Here is a 22,107-nt window from a genome sequence, read left to right on the forward strand (position 1 = left end):
TCCCCGCTCACAAGGGCAGTAATGGCTTTAACACATCCATTAAGCCGTGAATAGAAAGGTTATCCTGGGACATGACACATATTACTGTCACGACAGGGGCTGCCTAAGTCAGCAAGCGTAATATATTTGAGTGCCTGACAAAGATGCTGATGAACCCTGTTCAGAATCACAGTGACAAGAATAAAAATTAAAAAAAACAAAAAACCCCCCTTTCAACTCTGTAACAGTCAGATTCATAGTCATGGGTATAAACACAATACTTAGCAACCAGTAGCACGATGGCACTCTTGATTATGAGCAAACTACTAATGTTGATAGATACCAATTTTCAAAATGATGCTGTACAGGTAAATATAAGAGGGGGAAAAGGCATGTATCACTTAAAGGACAACGAAACAGATAACATGCTCTGCTCCACTCATGAAGGACACATCCATGCATTTGTTGATTAAAAACTGGGTATGAATTCATTTTGACAGATTTAATTAATAAAAATAATCTGCCCACTAAGTCCGCCCACTCTCCATATTTTTGTTTTTATTATTTTTTTTGGACAGGGAGAAAGCTGAGAGCGTAAAAAGGTTGAACCTCTGCGCTGGGGGGACTCATATGGGGCCTGAGATTTGGGCGCCCAACAGACTGTGCCAGGCGTTTCACCAAACCATTTTCACGGCTTTGTGAATCGGACACCAAAAGTTAACCAAAGTCTGACAATGACCATCCTCGACCCACAAGAACAGAAAGATAAACGGCCACACAACAGTACGCACAATGACCTTAAAACCAACAACGCTTTCATTAAGAGCATCACAGGTGAGATTACACAAATGTGTACGTTCCCCAAAACACATAATTTTCAATACTATAATAACTATAAACAGACAAAAAGAACAGCCCTCATTCAGCTAAAACAAAAATAAAAATGATTTAAAAGACAGTAAAAAATCAATTTCTTCTCTAAAACATTTCAGAAATCTGTTCGTTGAAAAATGGAAAAATAGCAAATGATTTATTTGTATTTCTTGTTGCCAAACCCACTCTAGAAGATAATCTTTGATTATTATGAATTCCTGGCCAGCATTTGGTCTCCTACTATTCTCCATTAAAGGTCTTGTGTTGTTTTAAAAAGGCAGTCATTTCTACATGGATCCCCTCTTATGGGTGCTAGCAGTCTACACTTTAACCTCATATTCATCTTTTCATTTCAAATCTAATGTACTGGATTACAGAGCCAAAATAACAAAAATTATGTCACTGTCTGAATACTTATGGACAGCACTTTGCGTGTGTATAAATTATAAATACAGATTAAATATTTGTAATTAATAATCAACCAAATTAATTTGTATTACCACTCAAAACATTGGCTATTTATAAACATTTCCTTAATAAATCTGCAGTTACATTCTGCATATAAAATAATAATGACTGCATCAACAAATACCTTCCGTGCCAAAAATATTACCAGGTGTTTCACTCGTCTGATTCAATTAATTGCACAAAATGTACAACACAGGACATACTTTAATTAGAAAAATCCAGTTCTTCCTGTATTGACGATGCGTGAGGTCAAAGGATTTATCTTTTACGGGTTTGAGGTTGAGGATGCATGGTGTGTTTATGGACAGTGGCTTTCCTGGGAGAAAGAGGACATCCACTGCAAACACAGGAGAAGGACTGCACCTGTGGGGAGAGAAAAAAAAAAAGGAAAGAAAAATGATTGCCCTGAGTTTCCACTTGTGCGTGTGACCATCAGAACGAAAGAAAATGGCACCTACAGCATTGCACAAATAATGCAGAGTGGCCCTTTTAGTCACAACTTGGCTGCGGCGCTCTGCAACGTAAACATGTACAGTGCCCTGACATTTACACCCCCGTTAAACATGTGATCGTTCATTTGCTCCTGAACAACTTCCTGTGCGTGTGTGTGTATGTGTGTGTGTGTGAGAGAGAGGGAGGGAGGGAGAGAGAAAGAGAGAGAGTGAGAGAAGGGGGAAGAGAGAGAGAGAGAGAAGGGGGAAAGAGAATAGAGAGAGAGAGAGAGAGGGGGAGAAAGAGAGAGAGAGAGAGAGAGAGAGGGTGAGAGTGAAAGAGAGAGAGAGAGAGGGTGACTTTGGCCTCCCTCTGGACCCTCCTGAAGTATGAAGCCAGAATCAATCATAACAAGAGAGTAAATCCTTCAGCAGCAGCAATTCACCCCCGAATGTATTTATGCAAGAGAATTTGACCTCATCAATTTTTGATGGTGGAAAAAACAGTGAACGTGGAAAGGGACAATGTAGTGTAAACACTGAAGTGACTGAGATTCCTCAGGAAGACCTGGTAAAACACTAGCAGCAGTTTCGCTGCATGTGTGCATGAAGACACCCAGGCTAGGATTCACTCAACATTTTTCACTCGCTCTACATTTCATCCTTAACATTGACTAACAATTAAAAACAAGTTTTGTTTTTTTTCTTCACAAACCCAGTTTGGCAAGATCAGCCATCACTGAAACTAACTTGGCAGCCTGAGTTTGTGAAGAAAAAGTGCAATGCTTGCATTTACTTGCAAGTCAAAATTAAGAACAAATGTTGACTGAATACAGGCCCCAGCATTGCATTGTTGGAGGGATTGTGGAAGACTGTGCGAGAATTCACTCAGAACAGCGAATTCGGGAGCATTTGCTGCAGTGTTCACTGATAAACTGGCGACAATTTATGTAATGATGATAAGGCAGAACATGGTCTGGTAGAGGGAGGAGTCTGAACGGACTGTGCTAACAAACCTGACGTGCGTCTCAATCATGGTCCTGCTTTTTTTTTTTTTTTGCTCAAGTTCACAAGTCTGTATTAGGATGAGCTCCCAGTGGAGACTGGGCTGCCCAGGACTGACAGGCAGGCTAATCCAGGGGCAGGTCTGTCTGGCTGGCTGCTCTGCGTTCAGTCCAAAAAAGCGTGAATCTCCAGGCGAGTCCACCCTCCACCTCCCTATCCAATTTCTGGGTAAAAATCCACAAATCTTCCCCCTAAAAGGCCACACGCATTCCACCGCTCTGCGAGATTACAGGCTGCGATCCCCGCTCGGCTCTGGCCTTTTCGCTGTACGTCCTGCTCACCGCCTCACCATTTTAGGAGTCCGAAGCGCTAGGTTCACTCGGGGAAGCGCAGAAAGGTATCCCACAATGCACCTGGGCGCCGGGGCCTGCCGGGGCCCACGGGCGGCGAGAGGGTCGTAATTTTTGTCAGTGCGGCGTCAGAGAGAGAGAGAGAGACAGAGAGAGAGAGAGAAGCTGACAGGATATTATCAACATCCTGTTTCTGTGACCTGGCGGGCAATAGAATGTACAGAGAGCAGCCCCCTGGCCGTGACACACCCCAGACGCAACCTCCTGGCTCTCGTCGTCTGAAAGGCTCCCCCCGGCCTGCCAAGATTGATGTGCGCCTAAGAGGGCCGGGGAGTAAGACAGGCCAGGCAGCGCACCGCACCGCCTCTCCCGCAGACGCACCGGATAGGCGAACGGAATACGCGCAAAAAAACCCGCCACCTCCGTTCCGCGTCTGCCGCGATTTATCGCCCCGTGCTAATTCCAGAAAGGAGGCGGCGGTGACATTTATAGCATCGCTGAGGCCGCGCTTAGAGTGACGCTAATTGAATCTGAGCCGCGCACGTCTTCGTCAACGTTACCCTCAATTCCCCGTGAAGACACAACTGCCTTTGTTCGCACCGACGCTTCACAGCCACATTAAAGGGCATTAAAGGTACGGCTCCGTTCCCCCTGCACATCTGGACGCCACAGCTGTGTTTGGCTCAGCTTTGTTAAATATTTGCACTGTGTAGGCAACGTGAAACATAAAAACGATACCTCTCTGCATGAAACCCTTTGTCAGAGGCAGTTCTAAGGGGACCATGCAGAACAGAAACATAATTCCCTTGAATCTTGAATCTACAGTAAATGTCCTAAGCTGGTGGAGGGGGTCCTTTTTTATTTGACTTTCCCTGTGACGTTTTCTTCAAGTCATTATAAGCAGATGTCAGTCAAAAAGAGCTCCAATAAGCTCGGAGGGTTCGGTCCTGTGTTGTCGTTCCAACCAGCCGTCTTCACTTTGAGAGATTGTCCCCGGAGGCCATTTCTGAAATGCAAAGTGCATGTAACTTAGACGATAAATTACGCTCAACATCCCCCCCCCTTGCCAAAAGATGCTATGAATTTTTCAGTAGTTTGGAAATACACTAACCCGTAGTGTTGACACAGAAACCCTCTGGGTCTTATATTATTCTACACTTACTGTACATTTACTTACAATGAAGCAGGAGCCTAGACTGTGGGCTGGGCAAGAAAGGAGAGCATTTATTTTTTTCCATTTCTCTGCATTTATCATTTTGAGTTACAGTACATAGCACTGTGCACTTCTACCAAAAGGGACAAAATGGGAGACTGGGTATGTACTTTTTGTATTTCAAATTTAATGTAGTTTATTAATTCACATTCATTTTCATCTGCACACCATAAGTTTTAGCCTGTGTGTGCCTGTGTGTGAGACAGTGAGTGTGTGTGAGCTTGTGTGTGTGAGAAAGAGAGAGGGAGAGACAGACAGACAGAGAGAGAGAGAGAGGCCCAATGTGTGCAGGTGCTAATGGTGGGAAAACCACTACAATGACCCCGTCTAACCTTTTATAGACCAGCCACCTCCACACACACCCTCATACACATACACACACACACACACACACACATGCTCACACACACCGTGAACATTGCAAATAGCCGAGAGGACTCTCGGCGCTCACACCACGCGCACGCAGATGGATACGCGGTCATTACTGCATGCCTGGAAGCGGTTGACAGAGTGATATAGGGACCCGCTGGACTCGAACAGGAAAAAAACATTTAGGCACGGTTGCGTGCAGCCAGAGGCAGGATCCGTTTCCTCCCCAGGAGCTGGCTGGAGCAGAGCCCCTCAGAGGGACCAAATTAGAATACTGCCGCTACACGCTAATACGCTTAACCTTTTACACGGGAGTGATTTACATGGGAAAGGTGAAGAGACGGGCCGGACCAGGGGCTGCCCCATGATGAATGCGCGGGGCAGGGGAGAAAAACGGGGGGCAACGGGGGAGATTTCCTGCTCTCATTCTGTGGCATAACAATTGCTCCTTCTTCCCCACCCCCCCGTGGCATAGCAATTCCTCCGTTTTTCTTTTTTTTTTTTGTTAAAATGAGTGAGGGTGCGTCTCGTACCCTGTTTCGCCCACCCCGCACCTTGGCGTGTGTTCCACTGTTTAACGGCCCACTAGGCACACGAGAGCAGACGGTTCGCATCTGATAAGATGGGCGGGTGATAAGAAGATGGCTCTAATTCTGTGATTAAAAAGGGGCAAAAAAAAGGACAAGAACAAAGGGGAGATTTTGAAGATGACGTCACAGTTACGTCACTGCTGTTTCCATAATTGCACATTTTTGGGAACATACGCCAAAACAATATAACACAGCATTTCCGTAACTAATACAAAATAACATTTATTGTTTTCATATTTCCACTAATGAATGGAATACAACCTTGGTAAAAAAAAAAAAAATCATTTTCTATACCATACAACTGTATGTATACACAGCTCCATGAAATCTATGCTCATCTGTCTGTCTGTCTGTGTGTACATATGCATGTATGTGCACGCATGACAAAATGTATGGTGAATATATTTTAAATGTACTGTCAACTGAAGGGAAGACAATGTTTCAACTTTTGCTTAACGCCTACATACGTACAGTAGGGGCTGAACCTTCTGCCGAAGAAGTACTGCACAGTTCACTACAGGAAACTTTATCATGAGGGGGGGAAAAAACAAAACACTTAAAGCTTATGAAATAGGAACCACAAAGGATGCAATGATGGGATTACACGAACATGAGCTAAACTTAGGTCACTCATCTTTACATTAAGCAAACCTGCCCTTTGTTCTCCAGGGACCACACGTCTAATGCAAAGGAAACATAATACAGTTCGGCTGTAATTGCTGGAGTGCACGGGGTGGGGTGTGCTGTGCCTCTTCCTGCTGTTTTATGAGTCACTCTGCCCTGCTCCTGCCACATTCGTTATTATCGAGGACGCCCGGCCATTAAAAGCGCTTCGGCATTTTCGCATTTTTAACCGTCTTTGTTTCAGTCGCGTTTTCGTTTTTCGCCAGTTTTAAACAACGGAGCCTCGCGGTTGGCCGATTGCGCGGCGACGCACGGCAATTCCCAGCTGTGAGGTGCAAAGGCTGCTAGCGGAGGACAACAACGTCTTCAACCCTGGATGCCGTCCAGCCCGAGTAGGTCAGCTACACAAGCTGCTAGCCGCGTACCGCTGGCGCTAACTGCAGCGCTGTCTGGGGAAGATCGATGGAGGCACGGCCGGGCCGCCTGTTTGTTTTGGGTCTCTGACCGGGTCTGGAGGACACGGCCTCATCTCCTGGGGCGTCTGACCGGCACTTTCGAGGGGATGGTGTGAAACACGCTCCCCAAGTTTAATAACCTCAACGACTGCAACCGATTACAATGCAGCGCCGATCTCACAGATTACACACTGTTCCCGGGGCGAAGCATGTTGAGCACGTTCTACCTGGATCACAAGCGGTGCGCTGTTTTTGTGGTTATTTCAATCGCGTGAAAACAGAAAATGTGCACTCCTGTATTTTCTCTGCATGCGTATGAACAGTATTAGCAGCATCGATAATCACAACAGTAGGCCTGTACAGTATAGTACAGAGCCTGCTTATGAATATGGAGTTATTATGATCCACCACAATCTCCAAGTGAAGGGTCAGAGAGGTCAAACTCCATTTTAGAGTAGCTGCGCCAGTTGAAATTAGGTAAATTAAATGAGTTACACTCAGGTGACAAACCCAGTGCTGACAACAGCCCTCCTTCATGTCTGGTTCAAATTTTGAGTAGTGAGTCTGTAATTTTTTCTGAGAAGTGCTCAATTGACTCCCTGAACCATCCACTCCATACCATAAGTCACAAATTAAAGGAAAAAATGCTTGAATGGACACACACTCTCCAATTCAACTTACAGTTAAGTAGTACTATGGCAAAGACAATTGCTGACTTAAAAAGCTTTATACTTTACAGACAAACCTTGAAAGATAATTTTTGTTTAGTGGGAAAAACATGCAAAGCAAAGGGACTGTTCTTTGAATTTAAATCCAAAGCTACTTTTTTTGTCCAGCAACAAATGCAATAGCCTGTCCTGTACTTCTAAGACCGAAAGGGAATTACACTTTCATTACATTTAATATGAACCCAGACCATCTCCCTATACTCAAACATGACTTATAATAGAGGTACACGGACACAGAAAAACACAGCTGCAGTGATGTTTCATTCCAGTAGGAGGAGTCAGTATCCACAGCAACAATGATCAGGTAGAACAGCTGCGTTCTAAGCGTTATTAATTTATTTAATACTATCAGGGTTAGCTTTACAATCTGAGCCATTAATACCACAAGCCTACACAAAATAAGTTTGGCAAACAAATATAGAAAATGTCATTACTTTATGTAAATGGCTATACATACAAAAATAAATCATATGCAGAGATAGAAGATATAAACGTGCGTGTGTATGTGTGCGTGTGTGTCGGTTAGGCTAGAAATACTACAGTGTATTACATAGAATTCTTCAAAATTTTAAAAAGCTGTTCACGGTCAAATGTCTAATTCCTAATTGTTGTGTACATTCAATTAAAACAACAATAACTGATGATATAATTAATTATACAATAAACAAATACATGCCGTAAGTGATGCTGAAAGTTGGTTGGTTTTTCAGCTCAGAGTTCATAAGTAGTGGGACAGAAGTTGTATAGATAGATCTGATCTGTTTTTCGTGAGTAGTGTATTTTTTTCTGTCACTACAGCCTGCCTGGCCTCTGTTCAGGCACTAGGTCCCACTGTCCGTACACTAACAGAACACCTCCATTATGTAATCCCAACACCTAGATACTAAAAAGGTAGAAGCATCCTCATTCTGTTACATTTGTCTAAAAAAATCCACAGAAAAACAGACCTGGCTCTGTGTGTATACACACAGGCCAAATTAAAGACACAATATCACTAGTGTCCATGTGCATTGTAGGTTATAATATTTGAGCAGAAATGGAAAGGGATACATTCTTTGAATGTTGAAGAGCTAGAATGATGTATTCATCCAAAAAGTGAGGAGGATTGTTTTCTGAATGCAAACAATGATTTTTTTCCCCCATATTTTTAATTATTTAGCAGTTTAACAGTTTTAAAAAATTAAGAGTTGCTGGTCAATCTGAGCTGGGATGAACCTTATGTGGACCACACCGCTAGAAACTTGCCTAATGCATCTGCCGAATGCATGACCAATCACAAGCTCTCTTATTCTGGCTTTCTCATGGCTTAGATGCATTACACACTACTTTTACAGAAAGCTCATTACCGGCAAAGGACGTTGGCTATGGAGTTTTTTTATACTGTAATTGTTTTTTTAATAGCAGGATATCATTTCAGTGAAATGTCACAAAAATCTAAATAAAAGTCTTATTTTGAGTGGCAGTGGTCATTTATAGAGGATCACTGGGTCAGATAATAGGGACTCTTCTTCCAATTTTGATGGATGGGCTGGGCTGGGGTATCACAACACAAGTCTACATGGAAAGATGAGCTACCAATGTAAATATTTTGTGAATTTCCAGACATACACACATATAAGACAGACTTAAGAGTGATTTAAAATTTTCTTTTTATACTGCATTACCAAACCCTGGAGTCTACACCACGAGACAAGAGAGAAGAAATCCTGCAGTATGAACAAATGCTTTAAACAAAAAAAAGATCATTTTGAAACTGTTACATGTTTTTAAGGCAAACAGTAGGACATACCCCTGATAAATAAGAATTAAAACAATTTCTTAAAATAAAATATCTGGAAAACTTTGAAAACGAAGAGGTTTTTTTTTTTTCCATTTGACAGAGTATGCTATTTTTATATCTATGACACACTGCGGCAACACCGAAAAGGCAACATCAGCGGGAAGCAACAACGCAGGGCCACACAAGTATTCTAGTGGTTTTAGCATGGGAATGTGTTCCCTCTCAACAATGTTCACCACAACACAAGCGGACGGGAGAAGAAGAAGACCAGAGAGAGACCATGCTGACCAGCTCTGCTCATCAGCGCTTTATACCATGTAAAGCGGGCAAAACTCACCAGCTGATTCCACAAACCACCGGTGCAAAGCCCAAGCCCTGGACCTGCCACAGACGGGACCGTGGTTTCATGTCTATCGCAAGGATGCACATGTCATTTCAAATGTAGGGGGCAACAAACAGGACATTTTCTTCAGGATTTTTTGGGAGGGGAGGAGGGTGGTGCACTGGTACTGTACCATGCAATGCAACATGATGTTTGATGTAGCCATGTGTCGCCCCCCCCCCACCCCCCCACCCATCCATTTACAGTGAAATCTGCTTTGTACTTTCAGGCAAATCCACGAAGGCTTTAAGAGTTAATCTTGCTGTCAACCGATAAACATGTTTGGGGGTGCAGAGGAAGGCAGGTACAGGGGGTCCCCAAATAATAACGGTTTCTTTCATAAACATTAGCAATCCATGTGTACCTACCTGTGCCTTTTCAGATAAAGCAGCGTGTGAACCTTTCACAACGAGATGAGGATATGCAGCTAACTTAAGACAGAATATACTTTATGACAATGTACTGCAGTTATTTCATAAATAGTTGCTGACTGAATGAATCATGACCACTTCATTTCTTTACGAGTTTAGCTCTTTATTTGCTTTATGGCTTTTCACTGAATTAAAAAGGTTGAGGACCTAAATATTTATGTGGAATTATAGGATAAATCTCACTATCTCGCAGTTGAAGTGTAGTGCCACCTTAGGCCCAGCAATAACCAGACGGGATCTGGTGAGTACAGATGATAAGTGGTCGGTAGGATGTGGTCGCAGAGGAATGAGCCAGATGCTACCTTCGCGAGTGACCAATCGCTTTCATGAGGAACTCACAGAATTACGCAACCGCAGGAATCATCGTTTTCTGATTAAAACCGGCGGCCTGCAACACGCTCAGACGCACATTTCTGTGGTCAGAACGGAGGGCTCGGCAAGGCCGCTGCACCCAGGAAGGAAACAAAGGGAACTCTGGCGTGCGCTGCTGTCGGGATCCACGGAGGCCCCACACAATCCACGCCATCAATCAAGGAATTAGGTGCAAACTCACACCCCCTCATCTCCTCCTTCCCTCCACCAAATCCATGATACATGACGCTCCTAAAGCACTACCACCGTTCCCATCCAACACCCCCGCGCTCGCCCTGTTTATCTAGGGCCACACCAGCGGGTTGGGTCGTCCATCATCCGGGGGTCAGCACATTCTCTCTGCCCCAGCAGACGAGTGCTGTCTGTCCGGGGAGCGCAGGGCCAGCCATATTTATTGTCGGCAGAGTGTTTGGGGGGGGAGTGTTTACACAACAGCCCTGTGGCCTGCCGGGGCTGCGGGGCGCTGTTTGTCCAAAAAGGGGACAGATAGCCCGAGTGCCAAAAGCAACCTGTGTGCTCCGAGGATCGACATCATGAAAGAACGTCGTATTTCATATTTCATTCACGTGTGGATATATGAATAAAACACACACCTGAAACTCACCATCAGTGTTAAATTCAGCTCTGGCAGACAACTGCTTTGTGTAGTCCATGTTACTCCATAGTGCCAAGAACTGACTTCAGATTGAAAACCATTTGCATTAAAATCCTCAGGACATCACAGCGATACTCGAAAATTCCACCACAGCTGAAAATTAAGGACAAAATTGGAACAACAAAAGATTTTTCCATGACACAGAAACAATGAAGAAATCGGTAATAAACAGCAAATACAGGAAACTGACTGGGCGCGCGGATTGCTTAACTCCATTTTGGGGCCCAACGCAATGTCACAGTGACGTTCCGCAGCGTCAGTGAGTAATTACCTGGAATGCAATTAAACCCCCCCCCGAGTGATGCCCCTTTTCCAAGGAGTTCTAAAAAGGCCGTGAGGAGCGCCACGAAGCGTAAGACTCGGGGGCCAGGCTTGTGCGGTCATGTGACGCGGGCCCTCGGGCCGCACAGCTGCGCCCCGTCACGTCGTCCTGCGTCAGTGAAGGTTAGCGCAGATCGGACTTTTCTGTCCGGCGCGGGGAGCGCGGATGACGAAACCGTCTGTTATAAAACTGGGCTGGCGAGCAGGGGGGGGGGGGCGTGAGAGACGAATGTCTTCCTTTCCGCCACCTACACAGACGTGTGCGGGGGCGGGGGTGAGGGGGGTGGGTGGGGCGGGAATGACAAATTATGTGGTCAAAGTGTGTGAGAGGAGGGGGAGGGGGGGGGGTGGGGGAGCTGAGAGAAAAAGATGGAATGATGCAAGTTAGAGATAGTCAATGTATCTAACTGGGAATCGGACGCATTCTGCGTAACTCCACGCTCAGCTCAGCGCAAGTGTTTTATTTTTGCATTTGGCTCAGGGTATGTTTAATTTCATTCTTGCTTTCATTTTTTTCTCATGGCATGAGGTGCACCTGGTCAGTTTTCTTATTATTTTTTTGCATCTATTCATCCTTTACCTGACTTTGTATCATGAGACAGCACTCTCTTCTAGCAGGAATGTTCACAACCCAGAAGAGTCCATAATACTGTATACAAAAACAAAATGTGTCAAGGCATAGATGTGTCAAAATGTCTTTCAATGTGCCAAAAAGACAGTTGAAAAGGGATTTTTATTCACAATTGAAGGTCTTCTTCAGTCATCCACTACAGTGATCTCTCCGGTCACAGCTTGATTGCTCCTTATCAATGTTGATTTTGACACACTCGCTGTTTTGGCTATGTTCCTGATCAACTTATCGGATGGGATTTTCCACCCCATGATGGCCTGCTTTACTGGCATACTGACACTTCTTTGGTCCTCATGTTGAGAGACAACAGCAACAGACTCCATATGCAAATTCCAGACCATTTGTTACCTGATTTATGCATGAAATAAGGGTGAAACAACACAACACAAAGTTGGCCAAGAAACAGCAGCCAATTGTCCAATTACTTTTGGTCCCCCAAAAGGATAATTTCTACATGGTTCACCTGATTTTGCTATAAATACCTGCACATAAAAGCTGACAGTCTGCACACAGCCAAAACAACAACAATTGTGTCACTGTCCAAATACTTATGGACGGTATAATTATATACTATGACAATTTGAAAGCAATTATACATCAAAGCATTTAAAATGATATGTTTTTAAAGTTCTTAGTTGTTTTTTGTGTGTTCTTTTTAGTTTTTTGATAAGTACAAATGTATATAAATATTTATTTAGAAGTTGTTATTACAAAGTGAAATTTCAAAGGTGCCCAAACGGCCAGTTTTTTACACAATGTTTTATCCAGGACACTTTTGATTGTAGCATACTGTTTTCTCCTCAATTAGAGGGCACAGGTTTAGAAGACTGATTCACCTTTTTCCATGGATGGCCTTCTTTTCTTGCTTCCCGCTTGTCAAAGGTACAAACACCACAATGACCCCTACTGTACTGCAGCAATCTTCAACTATATTCTGCATGAGGGCAAGGGCATTTTAAAAATCAGGCAGAGGTGCCAAATATTTTCTAGTGCATGAACAAGGCGAGTTGTACATAAAAAAAAAAAAATCTGACACTAGTGAGAAGTATGTTCACACTGTGCAGAAGCAAAGCTCGACATTTTCACAATTTTCGCTGCATCTAAATGATACTTTTCCCAGTGATCAAAGGGCCAAAAGTACATCTATGATGGGCCAAGCTTGGCCCCTGGCCACTAGCCCAATATCTCCGCTGTAGCTTAAATTTGTTGATACTCAGTATAGCGACTCATAACTGAACAGTATCAAAAGATATCTACTGTAACATGGTGACCTATGGGGACTGGATGCAGAGGTAGTAAATTCACCTAGGCCAAGTGAAAGGCATTCGAACTGCAAAATGCCCAGCCCCTCAGTCATTATCCCACTTACACAACAGCTTACCAACAAAAAACATAACTGTAAAAATGAATTTCAAAATATACATTTTCTTTATTCCTAGATTAAGAAATATCTCAATTTCAATGAATATTTAAATGCATTTCTTCTTTTTTTTAACATATGTTAAATTAATAAATAGAGCCAACACATATTTGCACATGCATAGCCTTTGTAAATGTGTAGGAAAAAAAACAAGTAGGTACGTATCCGATGAGTAATCGATTGATCCATTACTCGTTCCCGTCCCTAATAGTGACCCACATCCTCAAAATATGATCAAATGTTCCACTTTCCACCACTGAGAGCCACAGTCAGTGGATCTATTGTTTTAGCTGTCTGGCAGAGAGCCCTTGGACATCATACTGGGAAATTTCCTCCATCAACATGGAACTTCAGGTACAGTATTATTCGGTACAGTATAAAATTCGTGACTCAAACAGAATTCTTCTAAGTTTGTGACACAGTAAGACCTAAAATGGAAGTGCTATGGAAACAATTCAAAGCCACTGCAGCTCAAGATAGCGACTTTGCCAGTGGCCAGCACTTAGTGAGGTAATAAGACTCAGGGGTTAAAGGTCAGTTCATAAAGTACGTCTTAAGGAAAGGTCCATGGTAAGTCCCACTGACCACATCATTACTCAGAGCAGATGCCAGTCAAGGGTAGCTTATCCCTGCCTGACTAATCTCGCTGACCGCATTCAACAGACCACCGGCCAAAGTGTCCTGCGTACAGACAACTCAATTGCCTACTCGCACGCAACAATGTTCCTGCACACCAGTCGGCTGAGGCTGCTTAACACTGTCACCATCACATCACCGATACTACTGCAGTCATCTAAGACCAAGCCGTCATTTAAACTGGTATCTACAAATCCCAACTGACTGAACATTGAACCGATTCAACACTGACACCAACACTGCTGCTCACACTTTCAACACCTACATCAACACCCTACTATTTCACTACTTACCGAACTTAACCCAGACAACAGCCACATGTAACACTAACACCGTCAATGCTACTCACAAATGCAATGATGAAAACAAAGGCTAAAACCAAGACTATACACTCACTGCTGTTTTGTGAGTGAACAATCCATGCAAAAGGAAACACCTAAGCAACAGTTAATACCTGTCAGTCATCCTTTAACTTACTTCTGCACAGCTCAAAATTGGGTGACTAAAAAAAAGAGATAGTTCTGTAAATTGTAAAAACATATAATGATGTAAATACCATGAAATAAAAGCTGACCATCTGTACTTTTGTCTCATATTCATCTTTTAATTAAAAAAAACATTTCACTACAATGTTCCTATACGTTCTGAGGGCACTCTACATGACATTATATGCATTTAACAAAAGCCTTAACACCAACATACCTAACATAATTTAACACAGACACTCATTTACCCTACACTAACACTGCTCTTTGTATTCACACAACATTTGACACCTACACTGAACAACAGGCCTACGACACAAACCAATCTGGTAAGAAGCCATGGTAGAGTTTGAAGTGATTGATCTGCAAAGTGACTGCTATAGATTCTGGTCTTGTGAGGAACACCCCTGGTCCTCTGACCCTCTCTCCCACCCACGATGAATGAAGAAAGGCCGTGCTCAGAATGGACACCATTGTCAAGGGTGACAGGGGTAAAATAAGGTAAGACAGTCAAGGGTAAAATGTGGATGATCCAGTTTTAAATTTTCCATTTCTCAAACAAAGCTCAGCTTTATGTCCACCTCCACAGGTCCTGTATGGCACACGTGGGGGGAAATATCTAGGAAAATAATCACGCTTTTACTGCACGTGTGTCATCAAACCCAAAACCGCCAAAAAAGTAATCATCTGGTTTCACGTTATGAGTACAGCTGGATTTCAATGAAGCCTGATAGATGATTTAAATTATGCCATCACAGGTTAGGCAGTACCTGTGTCAGCGGGCTCCGCTGACCACCGTACAGAGACTGATGTGAGCTCATAGGAACCGACATCTGTTTTAAAGGATTCAGAATTATACAGCACACTACAGTGTGAAGGAATTAGCCTGACCAGCGGTTAAACCGGCGCTTAATTTATTGATTGTGCTGTAATTGCCTTGACAAAAAAGGTTAATGAGTTCACGTAATGCAATTGCTAAAAAGGCAGGGAGAGCTGGCTCTCGTCCGCACGTCCGTAGAGCGCTGCTGCCGGCTTCCAGGCAGCTTCCCCCGCAGGAATTTTGATACTGTGCGAGATAAGCCTCATATCCATTTACAGTCACGGCTCCTGTGATTGAAGCTTTTTTAACTAAATAAGTAAATTAGCCCTAATACGCTCTCCTGATATCAGCCCGTCGAGGTTTTTATGCAAACCAGATGTTTCCCCCACATCATACACAAAACCATTATGCGCGCTACAAAAAACGCCACGTTTTCGTCCACATTGCATCATGGCATACTGTTGACACGTACACTTACAGTTTAAATTGACTCCTCTATTTTAAAAAAAAGTCACAGCGGCAGATTGGATAAATATAGATCAGGGCATCAGTGACTACATTCTGTGCATCATAAGAGAAAAATCAGCCATGACTGATTATGAAGGCCACTCAAGTGTGATCCTAATTAAAATGGTGAGGTTCCATTTAAAGTTGCATCCTGTGAAATTCAGGATAAATCTCCATAAATGGACAAAAAACAGTCACTCCAATTAAGGAAAGTGATTGATATGCGGGGCTTGTTTAAGAGGCTGAAAATTGATTCTGAAGATTTCAAAATAATCGTATCAACCAGAGAGTATCATGCTTAGGAGGATGACCAATTGCAACTTTGAATTTTAAGTTGAAGTTAAGAAAATAAAGCCACTCAGCCTGCTCCACTGATAGAACTGTCTAACAGAAGATCCACACACAGAGCAAGTTCCATCAGTGCGGGCAGAACATCATTTCTCGCCCAGGATAATAAACAAGAGCCGTTTGATGTGTCAACCTGTGTTGTAATACTCACTCACCTTATCAGTGTTATATATTGCAGATAACAAGTGGACTCTTTATATACAGGTGTTCACTAAGAGAAAAAAAAAACTGAGGTGAATGGGCTGTGACCACGTTGATCAATCCCATTCCAACTGCCATTTCATCAATCCCATTCCAACTGCCATTTCATCAATCCCATTCCAACTGCCATTTCATCAACCCCATTCCAACGGCCATTGCATAAATCCCATTCCAACTGCCATTTGATCAAACCCATTCCAACTGCTATTTGATCAAACCCATTCCAACGGCCATTTCATCAACCCCATTCCAACGGCCATTTGATCAACCCCATTCCAACTGCCATTTGATCAACCCCATTCCAACTGCCATTGCATCAATCCCATTCCAACTGCCATTTGATCAACCCGATTCCAACTGCAATTTGATCAACCCCATTCCAACTGCCATTTGATCAACCCCATTCCAACTGCCATTTGACCAATCCCATTCCAACTGCCATTTGATCAACCCCATTCCAACTGCCATTTGGCCATCTAGTGGCAGAAGAGAAAAAAAGGTATTACTCTGAGGAATCATTCAAATTTGAATTGCATTTCATGAGTGCTTTCAAAATGAATTAAAAAAAAAGAATTATTGTGTGACTGCATTATTTATCATTTGACTGATAAAATATTGATAATCAACACAAATTCTACATGCAGCTAATAACACAGACTAATGTTACGTACGTGAGCCAAAAAAACCACCGTCTGAGTCTGAAGACTCTTCCCACATGGAGCACACTGAGCTCTCTTCAAGGTGACCTCTAACGGGCACATTTCGGAAGCCTCTCGGACAGCTACTGTTTTTCCAGCGGACGGAAAAAAAAACAAGTTTTGCCGTGCTCCCGCTGCGTTTTTCCCAGAAAAGCTGCCCAGCGCAACCATTACCTCAGGCGTCCAAGGAGGGCCCGTCTGACCCCGGCAACGCGTTGCTAGCCGTGACCCGTACCTGTGGGCCGGGTTTTTGCTAGCTCATTTACGCCGCCGCGCCACAAACGGCCACGCCGCTGGGCCTCGACACTGAGGCCTTTGTGCTCCGGCGGGCTCTGCCAGAGGGCCCGCAGCTCTCCGAGGGCAGCGCGCGATCCTGCCATCTGGTCTCGCGTCAACCATCGCGGACATGCCCAGGGAAGAAGGGCCCGGCTCCAGAGACAGAGAGAGAGAGAGAGAGAGAGAGAGCAAGAGGGAGAGAGAGAGAGAGAGAGAGAGTGAGAGAGAGAGAGAGCAAGAGCGAGAGAGGGAGAGGCAGAGAGAGAGGCAGAGGGAGAGAGAGAGAGAGAGAGAGAGGGGGAGAGAGAGAGAGAGAGAGAGAGAGAGAGAGAGAGAGAGAGAGAGAGAGAGAGAGAGAGAGAGCAGGGCCACAGCAGCGACCGGTGCAGACGGGGTAATTACATTACATCTGGAACCTATTAGAGAGCAGAGTTGCCCCGCAGATGAGAGCTCCTGTCCTTATCGGGCCGGGCCCGGCTCGCTCGCTCGCTCGCTCACACGAGCTGCCCCGCACCCACCCCCGCCCCCCCACCCCCCACCCCCGAGCCACAGCGCCAACGCTGCACCCGCCTCAGACCTGCATCCAAACTGCAGGGCCCGGCCCAGATGCCTATCGCTGCTGCTCCAGGCACCAGCGGGAAAGAGAAGCTCTTTCTTAACTAGTCACTGAGGGGAACAGAGCCCTTAATATGGAGACAGAGTCCCGAGGGCAAGGGGAGACTAAATGATACTGGCCAAGGGAACGTTTTGATGATTTAGACAGAGAGACAGACAGAGACAGACAGAGAGAGAGAGAAAGAGAAAAAGCGAGAGGGAAAGAGAGAGAGAGAGAGAACCTCTGGCACTGTCTCTTGTAATCAAACCCATGCACACATTCTTGTGTGCACCCAAAAAAAAACACACAGAATCAGAAGAAGGGACTCATAAGAGACCCACAGGCCACAGGATAGATTAACCCCCCTCGTGCAGAACATGCAAAATAACTGAAAACACCTTCAGCAGACAAAAAAAAGTCAGTTAAACCTACAAACGTATATCACAGGAGAGCAACGATAAGACTGAGATAAATGTCAGTGAGTGACAGCTGTCGCTATGTCTTCTCCTTTGCCTGGTTGTTGAGAAATAAATGGGCGCAGCCTCCTGGGTGGACAGGCACACTGAGAGGGAGCAGGTCACTGTCAGGGTCCTGCTCCCTGCTCCCCAGCGTGGCCCACAGATAGAGCTGCTATCTGGGCCTGATCCTTCCGCACCACTCCATAATTCATCACCTCGGGACTAAAGTCCTCTATCAAGATAAACCTCACTTGACCTGCGGTGTTGGCGTTGATGGATCGCCTCCTTAGCCCGAGTGATGAAGACAAAGGTGAAGAGCAAAGTCACTGCCTGCTGTACGGGCTGTGCTGGGGGGTCAGTGCTGAGGGGGGGGGGGGGGGGTCAGTGCTGCGTAATCTGCACAGAATTACGAGAAATAGGGAAAAAACTTGCAATACTGTGCTCGCTCAAAATCAATCCCAGAATTAGCTGAAAAGATAGTGATGGTACAACTCGATAAAACTCAATGAATCAGATTAATTTATGTCTTTATTTATTTATATCTTTACTTGATCTGGGCACAGCTCATTTTGATATTTGTCTCGAGTTTTAGTCAAAACATGTTAATCAGTTACTTGCCAGGATAATTGCACCCCCTCAGTTCTAAAGAGTTTGCCCAAATGTCACATAAAAAGGCAGAAGCCCGACTGAGTTCTGAAACAGGGCCAGACAAGGCGAGCCATTTAAATCTATTAAAAGTTTATAATGCATGAACGTACCCCTCACGTCCTTTACCTCTGAATAAGCTGCTTTGTTGGGGGATGCGTCCCGGTCACATGACTCCCCCGAAAAAAGGCCTCACCGGGGAGGGCACAGCCCCCTTTTTCTCTGCCCCTTTCCTTTTTCGGGTCTTTCATATTTGGCCCGGGTGTTGTGATTGCACTCAGCCTTTCCATTGGTCTTCAACAGTTCATTTATGCTCAGACTCTATAAACCTCGTAGCCGCACACTCTTGTTGCGCGACCACCCACGTCACCAGGCTGTCTAAACAGCATTTGTCTCAGTCTTAATCACTCGGTTGGAAAAACTGGGCCCAAAGTAAAAAAAAAAAGGGGGGGGGGGGGGTAGTATATGCGCCCTGGGACTGATGGGAAGGGTATGGTGTAATCACCCGTGCTGACAGCAGAGCCTCACGGTCAAACGGACCTGTGCGACGGTGTCCCCTCCGCCTGTCTTTAATTACTCTGACCTGTTTCAAGAAAACTGCGTGACAAACTTTAAAAGCGTAGGGCAGGCCGCTCGCTGAAGCCTATTTAGGCCCTAATCCCCCTCCAATGCATTATCTGGTGAGTTACTGCAGCCCCCTGAACTGGTTATGGCGGGGGGGGGGGGGTTATTACCTCTGGTATGCACCACAGGCCCGGAGAAGATTCACAGGCGTCCGTCACAGGAGGGTTTGCCCGCTCAGCCTTTTCTCTGAGGCCCCAGACGCTATTTAGAGATCAGAAAGACAGCCACGGATCCGCACTAAAGCCCTCTTCCCAGAGCTAACAAATTACCGCGGCCCTCCCACAGCACCCCTGAAAGCTCAGGGGCTGTGACACCCTCACGCCAGCCAGGGAGGGCCGTAAAATCTGGACAGGTTTACGCATCGCAGAAAAAGCGGTCAAGGAAGCGCATCAGCGCGTCGTAACCAGGAGCGTCATAAAGTATACGACCTGAGCTGGGTTTTTAGCGTATCTGAGAGCAGCAGCGTCCCTACTATTGCGGAGATTTACATTTCTGAGCATTTAAGCCGAGGAGGAGTTCCACGTGCGTTTTCCTGGACGTACTGTAAAGGTTATGACCTAGCATTTTTTTCTTATCAGCACCACTGCGGTAAAAGGATAACGTTACATTTTTCATCATAGCGCACATATTGCACGTATCATAATATTTCACAGTGCTACAGCAGAACATTAGCTTAGGCATAATATTAGCTCATTAACTAAATTTAAATATAAAAAAACATTCCTATGAGGATTCGCCATGAAGACTAAACACAAAAAAATAATATTTAAATAAAGCATTATGTTCCAGAGTAACAGCAGTCGACCTTATAAAAAAAAGGACTACAGGGTTATACTCACTTGCTTATAAGATATTTGTGTCTCAAAGTCACAAGCTAATTCGTAGGAATTCCCAGCACTGCAGGGTACAGACTCTGTTCCAGAGCTAACCTGTCTGCGTATGCAGTCGGGGAGCCCTTGAAATGAGTATCCCTGTCATTCTAATGCACAGAAGTGGAGAGGCAACAGGAAACGTCCTCAGCGAAACATTAAAGCAATTCAATGCAGCTGGGAAAGAGGGTGAATCTAATGGAATTAAAGGATCACGTCTCCAGCTCCTCATTTCCATTCGGCGCACTGGGATATACACGCGTATACACGCATCGCGTTTTCCCCCCCGTCCCAGAATCCACGGAGGTGCTGCTGTGTCTCGTGTGTACGTACGTCGCTGGCATGCAGACTTCAAAGTTCTGGCTCAAACCAGTGGCTTCCCTGTATTGGGGTAACTTTGGGGTCCCAATAAGTTAAACTATTAGATTTTGTTTTTTCCAGAAGGAAAACGCTAAACAGGAAAGATGGCCGACTGCCTCCGTGTCTGACAGCCACGGTGTATTAGTGTTATGATTTTTTTTAAAAATACTAAACAAAATTAAAAGTGTAAAGCGAAAGTGTATTATTACAAAAATGTCTTGCCACTACCAAGACAAATCTAACAAATTGAAAGGGAAAGCACAAAGGCTCCTTAAATCGGGACCCTTCTCTTGGTGTGTGGTATATCATTCTGGCAGTCATGTGGTAAATATTGTGTTTCCTGTCTCCTCCTTAACTGTTTTGGTAATTGGCTTGTGTTAACCCCGTGACCTGACAACCTGAGCGAGGCTCCCCCGCGGCGGGCCCGAGCGGGGCCACGCAGGAAGCGGAGCGGGGGCCCCGGGGCCCTCACAATGCCCCGCGCTGTTCCCCCGGCTCCCTGGCCCACAATCACGGGCCGCCAGGAGGACCCCGGAGAGGCGGCCGGACCCGCCGCGACTGACATGGTTCACATTAGGAGCGATAACTGATCCCTGCGATCCTCAGCCCCGGGCCCCCCGCTGGGGATTCGACACTCGGCCCAGCTCCAGAGAACCTGCCAGTACCGGGCCGGGAGTCTCCGCCCCCCCGAGAGACGCATCCACCAATGAGGGACGTTCAATGCAGAATCAGCTTCGCTGCTGTTATCACTGTTGGGCTCACCAACAACTCAACTTCGCCATTACTGGTCTACATTTAGGTAAGGGGATCCCCCCCCCCCCTCCATTTAATTTAGATATGACAGAGGTTCATAAAATTGCGTTGGGAAGAATTGTTTTCCGCATGCCGTTGTGCTGGAACAGATAATTGGTTTTAATTTCAAAATTAAAAGACACAACCGAAACACACTTCAGTTCCTTCTTGTCATCTGTTCTCTATTTTGTCGTGCTGTTATATACTTTCAGAAATCCTATACTGCTATTACAGCCCATTTATGCATATGCATGCAGTATTTGCGTGTGTGTACGTAGTTATAGAGGGGGAAGAAAAACAGGAGGCAGGAAAAAAAAAAACAAGGGGAAAAAAGGGAGCTAACCCCCCTCGGAGTTTACTGGAGATACTGAACAAATTAGTAATTAGGGAGCGCCTTTGCTACCTTCTTTCATCCCGTGCAGATTAGATTGCCTATGATCTGCAAAACAAGCGGAGAACACGATAGCGCTCTCCTCTCTCTCTCTCTCCTCTCTCTCTCTCCTCTCTCCGCACAGCAGCGGGACAGCACGCTGACACATCAGCCCGCGATAGTGGGGCTGTGAGCAGAAGCAGGCCCCTGAACTGGGGGTCACGGGGTTGTGAAAGAAGCCATTCAGAGAGCGGCTTATCCAAACACACACACACACACACACACACACACACACACACACACACATACGCGCGCACACATGCAAGCACGCACGCACGCAAGCACG

General features: G+C 45.0%; 1 long non-coding RNA gene across 4 annotated transcripts in view; it reads right to left on the reverse strand.

The window, feature by feature from the left end:
* Positions 1 to 772: 772 nt before the first annotated feature.
* Positions 773 to 22,107, reverse strand: part of LOC135241921 (uncharacterized) — a 91,659-nt gene continuing 70,324 nt past the window's right edge. For 3 of the 4 annotated variants that reach the window (XR_010326166.1, XR_010326163.1, XR_010326164.1), the window contains 2 exons: positions 3,106 to 4,112; positions 773 to 1,683 (listed from right to left, as the gene is read on the reverse strand). This is a non-coding gene — a long non-coding RNA (uncharacterized LOC135241921). The remainder of the gene's footprint in view (positions 1,684 to 3,105; positions 4,113 to 22,107) is intronic. The other variant, XR_010326165.1, reaches the window with a different exon arrangement.

The sequence above is a fragment of the Anguilla rostrata genome, chromosome 16 (assembly GCF_018555375.3).
Source record: "Anguilla rostrata isolate EN2019 chromosome 16, ASM1855537v3, whole genome shotgun sequence".
Classification (NCBI taxonomy): domain Eukaryota; kingdom Metazoa; phylum Chordata; class Actinopteri; order Anguilliformes; family Anguillidae; genus Anguilla; species Anguilla rostrata.